Source organism: Synchiropus splendidus, chromosome 4 (assembly GCF_027744825.2).
Source record: "Synchiropus splendidus isolate RoL2022-P1 chromosome 4, RoL_Sspl_1.0, whole genome shotgun sequence".
Classification (NCBI taxonomy): domain Eukaryota; kingdom Metazoa; phylum Chordata; class Actinopteri; order Syngnathiformes; family Callionymidae; genus Synchiropus; species Synchiropus splendidus.
In genome coordinates this window covers 7,757,428-7,771,166 of record NC_071337.1, presented here as the reverse complement: position 1 = coordinate 7,771,166, position 13,739 = coordinate 7,757,428, and the positions used below count along the sequence as shown (strand labels likewise).

Genomic DNA, 13,739 nt, shown 5'->3' with positions numbered 1-13,739 from the left:
ATGGGTTTTGAATGATGCCATGGCGAGAGGCTTTAAAATCCAGCCGGTTAGTTTCCAATCTACACAACGGCAGCAAAAGGTTTTGGATACAAGTGAAATTTGACACAGACGCAAATACAATCTTGGACAAATCTTTTTTGAGTTTCTGCCGTGGCCGCATGACATGGACAAAATGCAATTAGTCAGTTCCTGCACTTAAAAACTGAACAAAAAAGTAGGTATATAATAAATAAACCATCAGATCATTGTACCCACGCATCCACACACTGTCTGACAAACAGTCGCACACATCTTGGATCCAGCTGAAATGAGACTGAATGAACAGAGAGTACTTCTCGGATGAGAACCGTCACTTGTTCTTGTACATACCTGCAGTGTGGAGTCCAGATTTAAGTGATGTTGCTGACCACTGAGATGCCCTGCTGTGAAGGTCCACACTGTGAACCCAGCACCCACCCAGAGTCCCATCAGAGTCCGAACCTTCACACACACAGAACAGATCAGGGATGCTGTGATTCTTGGAGAAGTCTTGAAGGTGAAACAGAATGAGCAGCAGCGACCGAGGTCAGAGGTCAAACTGACTTCATCCATGTAATTTTATACAATCCACTGGTGCTCAGAATTGATCAATCTTCGTCTCCCAGCCTCTGTTCTGCACAGTACTCGTCTCCGTCCTCAACACTGTCTGCAGGTGGTGGTGCATGCAGTAAGGAATATATCTAATATTTTCCACAGGATTCAAATTTCTATATTTGTCAGCAATGGTGTACACAATCACTCCATCGTAACATGGACTTTCCAATGATGTTTGATTCATTCTTCCACTTTTACCACCGCTCGACTGACTTGTGTGTCGAGTCAGTGTCGCTGACCTGAGAGCAGCTTTCCTCTCCACTGGGTTCTTCGGTTCATGTTTGAGCTGACATCAACTTTTACTGTCCAGGACTCTTTCACTGTCAGGATGGATTAACTCTACCTTCTGTTATCAAAGTCCAAAGCTCATACAACGTATGATCTTGAGCCATAAAGATTGACCACAATGATTAACTGATTAAACCACAAGTTTGGTCAAGAACCCGTCCCATACACAACGTCCATGCGTCCAAATATTGTAACGTTCTGGGTTAATGTTTATGCTGTTCCTTTAGGAGGCCAATGGTGATAAATGAGTGGGGGTGGAGCGAGACGCTGCGCTGAAGGGGAGAGGGAGTTTTGTTTGGAGTTGTTCAGGTGAGCCAGGAGCTGCTGTTGTTTCTGTTTCCTATGAGACCACTCCACAGATTTTGACGGAAATAAAAGAAGAAAGTGAACTACGGAATGGCTGTTTTTCTGTCGACTACCAGCAAACACTACAATATATATTAATACAATAAATAAATAATTATATAATAAGCAATAAATTCTAAATACATTTTTGCCAATGCAAAAGACCAAAACATGAACACATATTTCAATATCAGCGTTTTTGTTCTTAATTTCTCCTCTTTTTTAAGCTTCAAATATGGCTTACTGCTGCTTGTCATTTTACTGTAGGCCTCACTTATCCTAAACAAGTTACTGTGAATACGAAAACACTGATAGTTGGATATTTCAAGGAGAGGCCAGCGACTGAGTGAGACCTTCCGAACACTAGATGGCGCTCGTGTAAAAACAATGCTCCTCGTCAATAAACATAAAATGTAACAGACCAATCAAATACAAAGCGAACTTTTATTTTAGGACTTTCAATAGGTGACTCTAAAAAATCTGAAAATGAATCCCTCGTTTTCCTGGTACATTTATTTCAGCAGCAAATCGAAACCAGCTTTCTAATTTGAATGTTTTTCCAAGGCACCGCATGTAAATCCCTCCTGACCATTCGCCGTGACGCACCTGCCTCACTTCCTTCATGTGCGTAACTCAGTGGCTCCAAAAGCGTCTACGGTTCCATCCAGATGTGCGTTTGTCATCGCGCACACGACGGAGGCGCAGCTGGACCAATCAGCGCCGCCCGAGGGCGGGTCGAAGCGCGCGTGTGAGCGCGTGTGTGTGTGAGGGGACTGTTGTGGAGCTGGAAAATGGACAATTTAACTCGTGTATTCTTCATTCTCACGCCGACGGAGGGGGCTTGCGGAGCGGACGCTGGAATGAATCTCAAATGCTCGCTGTGAAGAGGAGGACCACCAGAGACGCGAGCGGGAGGGAGGGGACGGACTGCGCCTCATCCGCCGGTAGGAGCGAGCTCTGTGTCGGGGAGAAGTGGGAGCGCGTCGGGCGCGGATGTCTGGTTGAAAGGTGTTTCTGGTGGCTCCCTTTAAATCCATCCATGCTTTCGCTCACAAACATTGCCGCGATCATGTCCGTCATACCTTTGTTTACACCAACAACACGCCTCTCTCCTCGCGCCTTGTTTACAAACCACCGATGACACATGAATCTTAAGTAAAAGGAAGCCTTTTGTTTGTGCCAGATTTAATCTGAATAACGTTACAGGCTGCTGCAAACCATTAATATCACGGTCGTATAATTTTAATTCTCCATCAATAATTCACGCGGAAAAGGTGCTTTGATGTGTAAAACTAGGTTGTTTTTAGGGTGAATAAAGTCATTCACATCCGTCTTACATTTCTTCTACATTGTATTGATCAGGTGTTGTATTGCGAATGCATTTCCGTTATTAGCACAGATGGCTGTAAAGTGGAGCCATTTAATTATAATGTAAACACATTTATATTTCTGAGTCAATATTGGCATTATACAGCACACCTTTATTAACATCAATATACATTTAGATACATGGCACTATGTATCTAACAGCAAAGCACATTTTGAACAGGCATCTTTTTTTTTTTACCTTAAATGTGTGATTTTGCTTTCAGTTTATATCTGAAGACAGTAATTTCCCTGTGAGGTTTGCGTTGTGAAACAACTCTAGTGCTCCTCTGATGGCTTCTGAACACTGACTGAGGTGTAGTCGGAACAATGCTCCCCACACTACATGAAGCCTGTCAGAGTTTGTTTCAACTTGTCCACAGATCAACTGATAAAATAACTCCACATCCCATTAATAGTTTTTCCAGAACGATCACGGCTAGATTTTTCTCCGAAAAGGAGCAGCCGCTATTGTCCAAGTCGAGTGCGGATGACTGGGTTTACATCAGGACGACTTGAGGCCAGCACGAGTAGCTGTCACACCCAGAAGCATCCTGACACCTGAAAGGAAATTATCTGAGAGGTTGATCCATGAAAAAAAAAAAAAAGAAGTGAAGCCATGACTCCTCATGTCCAGTGTTCACAATGTTCACACCGATACCGACATTGATGCTGCAGCCCTGAGGATCGGTTGATGCCACTCTGATCCACACCTTCAAGTTGTTCATACTGACACTTAAAAAACGTCACACCAACTGCTCAACTGCTTTGGATTAAGAGAAACGCTTTAAACAGCATCAATAAAAGTAAAAGACAGAAGAAATGTTGAAATAATTAAACACAACAATAATACGAAGCGTCACACGGCAGACACAGCATAAACATAAACTCAAAAAGACATTCAGTCATGACATGCACAATAGCCTGAGCTTATGGATCGGATCTTGAACAGTCTCAGTTTGGATGGGACCCATTATTGATCCAGTACGATGCTGATAACCATCACTAGTTTACCCACACCTTCAGGACATGCAAAGTAAAGATGAAATATAGTGATTTATTAATGCTTTAATTTACTTTTTATCTTCACAGGAAATGCTTGCTTGTGAGTAGATTCAAGGAAACAGCTACCTGGGGCTGTCAGGGTTGTACGTGTTTAGCATGAGCAAAAACGTTTGCACATATATGTGAAGTAGTGATACTGATTTCATAAATCGTGACATTTTGCCCACTTGTGCCCGTTGACTGACTCGGTTGTTGAGTCAGTGTTTGCAGCTGAAATAGGAAAAGAAGAAAAGTGCTCACTTTAATTCATCCATTTAGTAAAAACACAGAGGCTGGGTCCCGGGGGCAGCAGCCGAACTATAGAAGCCCAGACTTCCTGTCCTTTCCTCTTCAGCTGGAGTCTCAAACCGGTCCTTAGAGGGCCACAGTGGGTGCTGGTTTAAAAACCTACACCCACTGTGGCCCTTTTCCTAGACCCCTGCCCTACAGCTCTCCTTTGGGATATTCCCAGTCCAATCTTGGGACGAACCATATACAGAACCAGGAGCATAGTCCGGTAAATGCGGCCCATGACGGAGACCATTTACAAAGGAGAAGCAGCATCTGATAATTTCCCGGTTGCTCATGTCTGAACGATGTGGTCTTCACTTGGCCTCAATCATAGCTGTTAGAATATAGGATATATCTTGGCCATCCTGTGTATCTCAGGGTCAGATCGTATCTCTTCCCCCAGTCGTCAAGGTCAGTGGTCTTATCTGCTCTGGAGCGGCTCTCAGGCAAAAGCCCTGCAGATAAGATAAGTTGCGTGGGATGCCCAGCCAGCTGGATGGGTTCATAAGAGTGATGGATTCTGCCCTCACATCAGCCACGGTGCATCACCGGGGTCCTTGTCTGTGTGTGTGATCTGCATGTCTGTCTGAAATTTTTGGTGTCAACTCAAAGCTCTTAGTCGATGTATCTACCCGCCCGTCCTGTTAATTAGCCCTCGTGGCGTTGGAGTGCCGCATATTGTTGAGACATAATTAATCAACACAGCTTGTAATTATTCTCTGCTCAATGCGTGTGCGTGGTCGGGAAGCTGCCTCTGTTGTCGGATGTTCCGCTCTAAGTAAATATCATGTGTCCTTCAGCCATTGTGTGAGGCTGGAATCTCCTGCTATCCGAATGATAAAATGTCCTTTTTTGGAAAGAGCAGTGTTGGGTTTACTGCCACAATGGCTGGGAGGTGGTCCAGCTAATGGAAAAATACAAAATGTCAAGTCTCAGAGAGCTAATTTTTTACGCTATGAATTTGTTCAGCGCCGATTCCGTCTAGTTGTTATGCATGTGGCATGCGGGTGAGTAAAGAGTGAGTCAATTTTAAAGGGCAACTGGTAGGTGAGGGCAGAAAATAGAAGGCGGATCAAATCGCCATTGTAAGCTTTTAATGCAAGGCGGTGAGATCAGACAGCCCGCATTTGTCTGCCGCTGCTAGCCTTTTGTTGTGCAAGTCCACTCACTGCATTTGTGTTTCACCGTGTTCTGTCTTTTGACCTGCTACGGAAAAAAAAAAAAAAAAAAAAGTTTCCCATTCCGGACCAACGTAACCCGCACAAATCGAGGGACTCTCTGACTAAAATCTGATTGGTTGTTCCATTTCTGCTGGTTGTTGTTCGACGCGTTCCACCAGTTTCTTATCACTGAGTATCACATCGCACATGGTTTCCACTGGGTGAGTGTGCGGTTGCATTGCGTTTTGAAAGCAAACCAGGTTAGGGCTGCAATGGCTCGTCGACGTTGGGTATAATGGACTGTTAAGTTAGTTGCAGGTGGCTTCATTGTTTGTCTTGGCGTGACATCGTCTCTTAAGACAGTTGGCTGAGGATTGGACTAACGTGACCTTAAACACTGAAAGTAAGGGAGCAATTCACCTAATTTTGAGGGATTTAAAAGAAAATATGCATTAAAGTTATAAAAAATTATCAACATTCATCAACCTGTACTGATCATATGCCAACTAGTCGACTACAGGCCCATTTATGCGCCCTGTACGTACCAAATGGTACCTGTGTCTGTCGCCCATTACTTAGAATAGCTGCTTACATTGTAACTTGTGACCAGGCTTTTAGCTCGGAGCTTGGAACAGGGCTTCCAAAACCCCGCCCCCAACCCATAACCCCGCCTCTATCTCCACCCCATCCTGACACACTTTAACGTCAACGACTGACAACTAACAACTTGCTTTGTAAAAAAACAAAGCTGTAAACATCTATTTGGACCAAAATAACGTGATCAACAACAAATAAACAAGCATCCGAGTCAAATAACAAACGTTAACAGGCGTGAACTCAGTATCTGTTGCCACAGTAACACTTTGAGATGCAGGGGTCCCCTGGGCAATTGTTTTACTTGACTGACCCTGATTCATTAAAATAATAATGATTATAAAAACATTTTTATTTTGATTATTTCCCTTACTACAAGCCAGCCTTGTGTCTACATCTTTTTTTTATATATTTATGCAAGGTAAGCATGCAGTTGTATCAGTTGTGATGGTTTTCAAATCTTACACAACCGCAACATTCATTCAGTCAAACAATACATATATGAAGGCTTGTCGCTTGGTTAAATAAATAGAACTACTTGAATTTTGATCCTTGTTAAGCTATTTTGCAGTCATTCTGAAAGGGCTGTGTGTTCCTTATGACGTACCTTAGACATACATACATTAGATGGCAGGCGTATATGAAAAAGAAATTCAGAGAGGAGAGGAATTTTGGAAGGAAGAATGAAAAACCTTCCTGCTGGATGCATAATTTCTATTCTTCTGTGTGTGTTGTATTTTTAGCTTTGAGTCTTGGTCAAATCCAGCGGACCCACACACAAAAAAAAAGACTTAGTTTAAATACTGGGTTCTGACGGATGTGACCGTAGACAACCACAGCTCTTGCGCAAAAGAAATAGAAAAGCAGCTCTGCTATTACGCCGACACAGACTCCAATAAAAACACGGTTAACAAGAGAGAGTCTTCACTGCACTGTCTGTCCCAGCTGCTTCGACACATAAAGATGCTATCAAACAGTCTTCTGATTCCGGGTCGTGCCGTCACATTTCTGGGGCCCGCGTAATGATAGGGCCGCTCGTTCAATTTTAGCTCTTTGCCTAGCCACAATATTTGTGTTTTCCACCGAACACTTCATTTCACTGAACTAATAGGTCGCCAGCTTTGGAGCCAGTAAAAACACACAAGCCAGATGTGGGTTTAAGTATAGTTTATACGTATGTGGCCGCAGAACGGTTCTTTAAAAAGGCTGCAGGCTGGTGCTATTTCTGCAATGCCAACACAGACAGAAGTATGTGGAGCTTTTATAAATCAAGGAGGCAATTGTGCGTTGCTGAAGACAAAATCTGACATTTTTGGGTTAGTTTTATTGGATACACAATGCTGCTGAACTTGGTGCCTGGTGGTATACTTTGGAGTGGAGCGCTACGTGGGACAAAAGTTTTCATGGACATATTGGGTCATTGACAATAGGATCACATCTTCACCTGTAGATGAGACTCATCTTTTTTCAACTATCGACAATACCTATCCAGGTACCGGTCTATAGGTCTTGTCACCAACAGACAAATCGTGAAGCCAATACACAGATGGGTGCAGGGATCTCATGAGGACAATGTAAGAGTCCATCCTGGTGTATGACCAGCTGAACCAAAAGGCAAAGCTCTTGCGTAACTGTCCATGTTCATTCATACATTTCTGGGGATTTCAGAATTATCTCAAAAGTAAGGTGAGAAACTGTCATCCAGGATTGTAAAACTGGTTGTCTTAAACATTGAGAGAAGGCAGTTGAGGTTGTTCAGATGTCCAGTCAGAGCGCTAGAGGATGTTGCAGCTTGTCTGACGTCACTTTCACCATCACGCCCGCCAGATGCCAGACGACGTCCCGCCGTGATTCAAATAGACTGCTGGAGCCTGTGAAGCCTGTGACTCTTTCATACACGGGTGCCTTCCATGTTTGAAGGACTTTGGTACCAATATCCGGTGCCAGGGATTTTTTTTTAAACAAATATATTACTCAATATATACATTTCAACAAATAACCTCCAACTGATTTGCAGTTGTTTCACTCATTTCTTCAACGTAACAACCCTTAAGTACAATACACAATAAAAAAATGGAAATACATTTAAATAAATTGAGCATCTACTTTGGTTTCCAAGTGACTCACAATTAGCATTCGTACTGCAAGAGAGAATCCCAGGCTGTGAAATGGACAGACAAGTTCTGTGGCGACTGATGTCATTAGACGGTGATGTGTTAAGGTCCTGCTTGGAAAATCGCCTTGAAGCAGTGTGATTCTATGTGAATCGGTACTCCTCCTTACGATCATTTTTTTTTCTAAACTAACCCTTGCAAGTCACGAAGGGTCTCTCTACCTTTTACTCCAAAAGAGTCTTCAGTAAAAGTGCTCTCCAGAACTGCAACTTACCTTATTAGCTTCAGACATTTCCTCTTCTCTTTGTCTATCACTGAAAAGCTATAGAATAAGAGATCAGTCCCGTTTTTTTTTGCCGTCTTCAAACAGTGCGGGACACAACACTGAGGACGAACTGCTTGACCATGGAAGTTGTGCTCATTGTTGCATATGTCTCATAAGCAGATGAAACGTTATGAGGCAAATAGTGCAGTTTCACATGTAGAAATGAAAAGCAATTGCTTCCCAAGTCAAAGAGCGACTTGTTAGTTCTTCCAAAAATAAAGTACTATACAGTTTAGAATTATACACATATAGAATCTAGCTATATGAATTGGTCTTTTTTGCATGTTTTACCATTTTATTTCATGTAATTTCTTCCCCAGTCAATGCAACATGTTTGCATAGTCTTTAATATTCACTAAAATACGTATTTCAACTGGTCCTTTTGAAGTGGTATCAGTTGCTGCCTCATCCATGTCCATGTTCTATTCGCCCGGATACTATGCATTTTTGTAAAATTAACATTGTACTTGTACTTGAGCATCCGCCAAAGGCGTCTCTTGGAGCATTCATACGCTGTTCTCTTGTACATCAATCCTTGAGCAAAATAAGACCATGGTCACACAAACTGAGATTTTGTCAGCCTCACTCACAAGCTAACACGTACGACCCTGACTGTCTCGGTCGGAGCAAAGAAGGATGGGCAACCAACTGTTGGCATATTTGTGGAGTGAGTGAAATACATATTTTGTTTGCTTGACGCAGGTTTAGCTCATGAACATTTCAAGGCTAGTCTCGCTCACGTAAAGTTATCTGAGCTAAGGGGCTTTTGGCTGAACCTGACCTTGGACTAAAAACATTATTTACCCAGGTTGAAGCTTTTAGATGAAGTGAAAAGCTCTTGTTTTACTCGGCTTCCGGAATAAAATGCTGAAAACCTTCTGAACTCACTATGCAATAGTCTTTTATGATCATGCAGTTTCCGCTAAAAACACAGTGAAAACCCGTAATTCCGTCCACCTCTATGATGCGCTACATGTTATCCGCGCGTTACGATGATTCCACTTTGTTTTTAATGCGTTTGATCGCATATAAAGCGACCATTTTTCTCAAGGCGGCTCTCATTTATGAGGCTGTATGCCACAATCATTGTAGTGGAAACACTGGCTGCTTCATTGCTTTTCACACAAATGTCCTCTCACTCCCAAACAAGATCCATAGACACTGAAAGGTACACATTTTCCTGCGGAGACCACGATTATTGAGCAGGTGACCAGTCGCTTTTAAATGTCCATGTAATATTATTTTAATTTATTCGTCAATTATGTATAAATAAAATGGGTTGATTCATCAGCAGAGCAACACTGGAGCAACATCAAACAGCTTCATTTTTATTTCCATAATGATGATACGCTCCTGCTGTCGACATGTAATCTTACTTTATGACCCGCATCATTAATCTTGTAATATGACTTGTGTCTTATCCAAGATGATTAAATCAGCGTTGCACAATGTCTCATCCTCAAAGATTACATCATCGCAGGCCTCGCAGCTTCCAAGAGAGGAGACGATAAAATATTTTTTTTTTTCTCCTGATCCCATTAGTTTAAGCAAGACACATGATGACCAACACTGACTTCGAGGGGACGGTTCTGACGCGTGGCGTCCGTTTCAGAGCATGTCTGTTTTCATTTCCGATCAAAGTCAGCCTGGCCACAGTTGAATAAGCTGCTCTGTAAACATATTCAGGGGCAACAGATGGGATGGCACATTTCTCTTCTACTCTCCTGGATGACTTAATAACCTGAGTCTCGGGAGGAACGTGGGATGCATTGGAAGTCTGAAGAACCTCATCACTGTGATATGGATTGACAGATGAGAGTCGATCAAATTTGTCACGCGACCTTTCACTGTTGAAGGTCAGGTATTTGCACCTTAATCTCTGCATGTGTGTATATGATGGAGGCCACTGGATTTTGAGCTCTTTGAAATTCTCTCAATACAGTTATATGGATGAGTAAAAAATATGTCACCTAAAGCTCTGATAGTGGACTGTAAGGTCTTGTCCACAGGAAATCCTTTCTGTCCTCCATTTTTATACTCAACCAGTCAACAACTACATTAACTATTAGTTGACTAGTCAGCATATGACGTGTATGGCAACATGGCTGATTGTATTGTGTGTTGTAGGCATATGTCCTTTGATGTGTTTTTTGGCTCATCCTGGTCCCGTAGCCTCAAACATTTCTCCTCCCAATGAGGATTGTTCAGTGCGATCACGCCACGACTAGCCGACTCTCTGCTACTATTACTACTACTGTCGGCTACTGATTTTAGAGTCGATTATAATTGACTACGTCAACTAGTCATTGCAGACCAACTGAACCCAATATCACAATGCAAGTAACAACCGACTTACGACCGGAATCGGTTCCGACCAACCGGTCGCAAGTCGGTTTGGACGTAAGCTGAATGCCATTCAAAATAGCCGACGCGAGGGTTATAGGTGCTACTGTAGGGGTAGATCGCTGAGTGAGAGTGAGATGTCCGTAACTGTCGTACGCGTTGCCGGGCTGCTACGTGCTGCGATGCCAGACATTGAATAAAAAAAATTTAAAAAAGCATCTGCTGGCCGTGGTCATAAGTACAGGTGGATGTAAGTCAAGCATCATAAGTCGGATGTTACTTCTATACCGCATGTTGCCATTAAAACAGAGAAGGTAAATACAGAAGAAACTAATGGTTTGTTCTATAATCAGCGTAGTGTCAGCCTTGGTCTTGCTCTTGAACCATTTTTTGAGCTTGTGCTCGATATGCTCTGGTCTCGACTCCCAACACTAGCACAGATCACCAATGATCAACATAGGATAGAGACATTGGTGGGTTATTACCACCTGACTGTAAACTGACTAAGACGTGACATAATTCGACTGTGACATTATGGAGAGGCGGAGCTACAAGGTTTCGTTTCCAAAGACTCTGGTTCGGTCACACAGACATAGGCACAGAGTTGGCGGACGCAATTCCTGTCTACTGGTATTGATGATAATCGCGGCATGAAAAATAGAATATTTCTATATTCCGTTCAATAGCATTGTGTCAAAGGAAACGTTGCATCTTCTTCCTCACACTGGCATAGTAGTTAGCAAGCGTGGCTACGTGCTAACAAGCATTCCAAGAGATTGTAAACATCTCAATGTCAGCCGACAGCAAGACTCAAAAACATTTGTTTGATGGTGTAGGATTTCTTCAGGTCCCCTCAAAGTGTAAGTGGGAAACTTTGCTCATTCATTTTTATTAACTTGAAGATGAATTCTAATAATTTTACTGTTTGTTAATGTACTTATTTGGGTTATTGTTGGCCCACAATTATTGTGAACCTAATTCCTTTAATGGAATGTTTCTTTTTTTTTTTTAGCCACAATAAAAAAAAAAAAAAAAAAAAAAAAAAAAATATATATATATATATATATATATATATATATATATAAAATATAAATGTTAAAGAGCGCCACAACACCAACCTTTCAGTGTATGGTGTCATTTGTTTATGTTATAATAATGGTATAACAGACCGTGGTTTTTCTTTTTTTCCCCTCTTTTTTTGCTTGGAGTGTGTGGTAATTTAATATGAATCCCTCATGAGTGTCGAGAGAAGGACGATGATGTAGTTCCAGCCCTCACCTCTCCTTGAACTCTCTCCTCTGTGGCTTTTTCAACCGCGAGTCACCCAGTCATGAAGATCTATCACTGACCCATGACATGAACCAGTCGCACCAGCCAATGTGTCGGTGTGCACGCATGTGTGTTTCTCCAGTGTTGTGAGCTACAAGCTTTGGCTGGTGCTCCTGAGGCCGGCTGCTATTTATTGAAGGTGGATGGTGATCATAGGCTTCTATCTATGCAAATGTGGGTGTTCAGTTTACTCACCAGAAAAGGTGTTAAAGGACAGATAAAACCTGGTCAACTCATAACATTAATCACTTGCTGTTTTACAAACGTGCATTTATTTCCCTTCCGTGTGTCAGGATCTGTTCTTGCAGACTCATCTTATTCAAAAGAGTCTCCATTTATTCAGCCTCACATGTTTTACTTCAGCCACGAAAGCAAAGGTTTTTGTCGTATAACAAGGAAAGAATGCCTCATAAATAGTTGAGTAGCCTCAGTCCTGAGGGCGCGCACGGCCACTGAAGGCTGAAATGATTGATGAACGACCATGAGCCTGGGCTCTCCTTTTATCTGTCAAGTCGTGGTTACAGTAATTCACACACGCCCTCGATGTGAAAAGGGAAAGTGAAAGGACATCAGCTTTTGTGAGCGATATGCACATGGAAGAATGTGCTTCTGCTGCTGCTTCTGCTGCTGCTGCTGCTGTGTGTGTGCTTACCCTTGTAGGGCCCAATGTGAAGTGACAAATTATGTCTGAGCACAAAGATGCAAGGCCAGCTCACACAAAGAGACGCAGTCTAGACAACACCATATGCTCTTTTTTTGCCATGACAACACTCCTCCAACCTGCATGTCCCACCGTGCACATGCTATGGCCAATTCCAGGCTAGCGCCTTTTGACCCATCATGTATAAGAACTGGAAAACAAGGATGCTAAAACAAAGAACTGAGATGAAGAATTTCAACCGGACGAAAATTAAGGGAATCGCGGTGGATGCTGGAGAGATTTGAGACGAAAACAAATGCAAAGGATGTGATGCGATGCTACAGTGCGTCCGAGAACAAATAAAAACCAAATCCACATTTTGTAGAAAATGTAAAAGTAAATGGTGACACTCTCCCACCTGAGGTGACACATTGGACTTGGACGCAGAGACAGATGAAAACAAATGCCTTGTGACATTATGGAGGTGGCTGAGGTGCAGAGGCAAACAGGAAAATCCAAGCAGGAAACAAAGATTATTACAAAAATGGTGGAGCCAACACAAACTTTGCGAGTCAAAACAGTAACTGAAGAAGTCTCCAATGGAGCAACATGGTGATCAAAGTCCAGAGAAGCTGTATTAGAGTCCAGACTAAACCATCCCATCCTCACTCCTATGGCATATTGATGTTGGGAACGTGGACTTGCACCACTGCATAGGGGTAAAGGGGCGCCATTTCATGCCTTACGTAACCTCCACCTCTTTTTTCACGTGTCGCGCTGCCCACAGTGTCAGAAAATGCTTCACCGAATGCGTCACCTTCCACACTGAAGGCTGCCACCGGCGTCAGCATAGGACGCAAAAAGTCCACTTTCCAACTGGATGTGTTGGACTAAACACACAACAAGTCGGGACAAGAAAATGTGAGATCAAAATTAGAATTCACCGAAAATCTCAGCCGCAAGGCGAAAAACAGGGCAACCAGGAAGTAAAAAACTTGACGGAGGAAAAATCTAAGGTGTTTGGCATCTATATATCGAGTGAGAGGGGAAATGTGATTCAAAAGGAATCCTATTGCATTAATATGCAACACAGAAGGCTGACTTCTACATCTACAGTCAATATTTCAAGAAGTGAGAATGTGTCGCATTTGATTATGATTATGTCAAGTAAAAATGACAAACAATTGGCAGTAGAAATGACTGTAATCTAAGGCAGCCACACACATTCTTCTCCCCATGTAGCTGAGAGTTACAGTTCCAAAATGGTT

General features: G+C 42.6%; 1 protein-coding gene across 1 annotated transcript in view; it reads left to right on the top strand.

The window, feature by feature from the left end:
- Window positions 1-1,965: 1,965 nt before the first annotated feature.
- ext1c (exostoses (multiple) 1c) overlaps window positions 1,966-13,739 on the top strand; it is an 86,020-nt gene continuing 74,246 nt past the window's right edge. The window contains exon 1 of the mRNA XM_053864100.1: window positions 1,966-2,210. The gene's annotated coding sequence lies outside the window, so the exon portion shown is untranslated. The remainder of the gene's footprint in view (window positions 2,211-13,739) is intronic.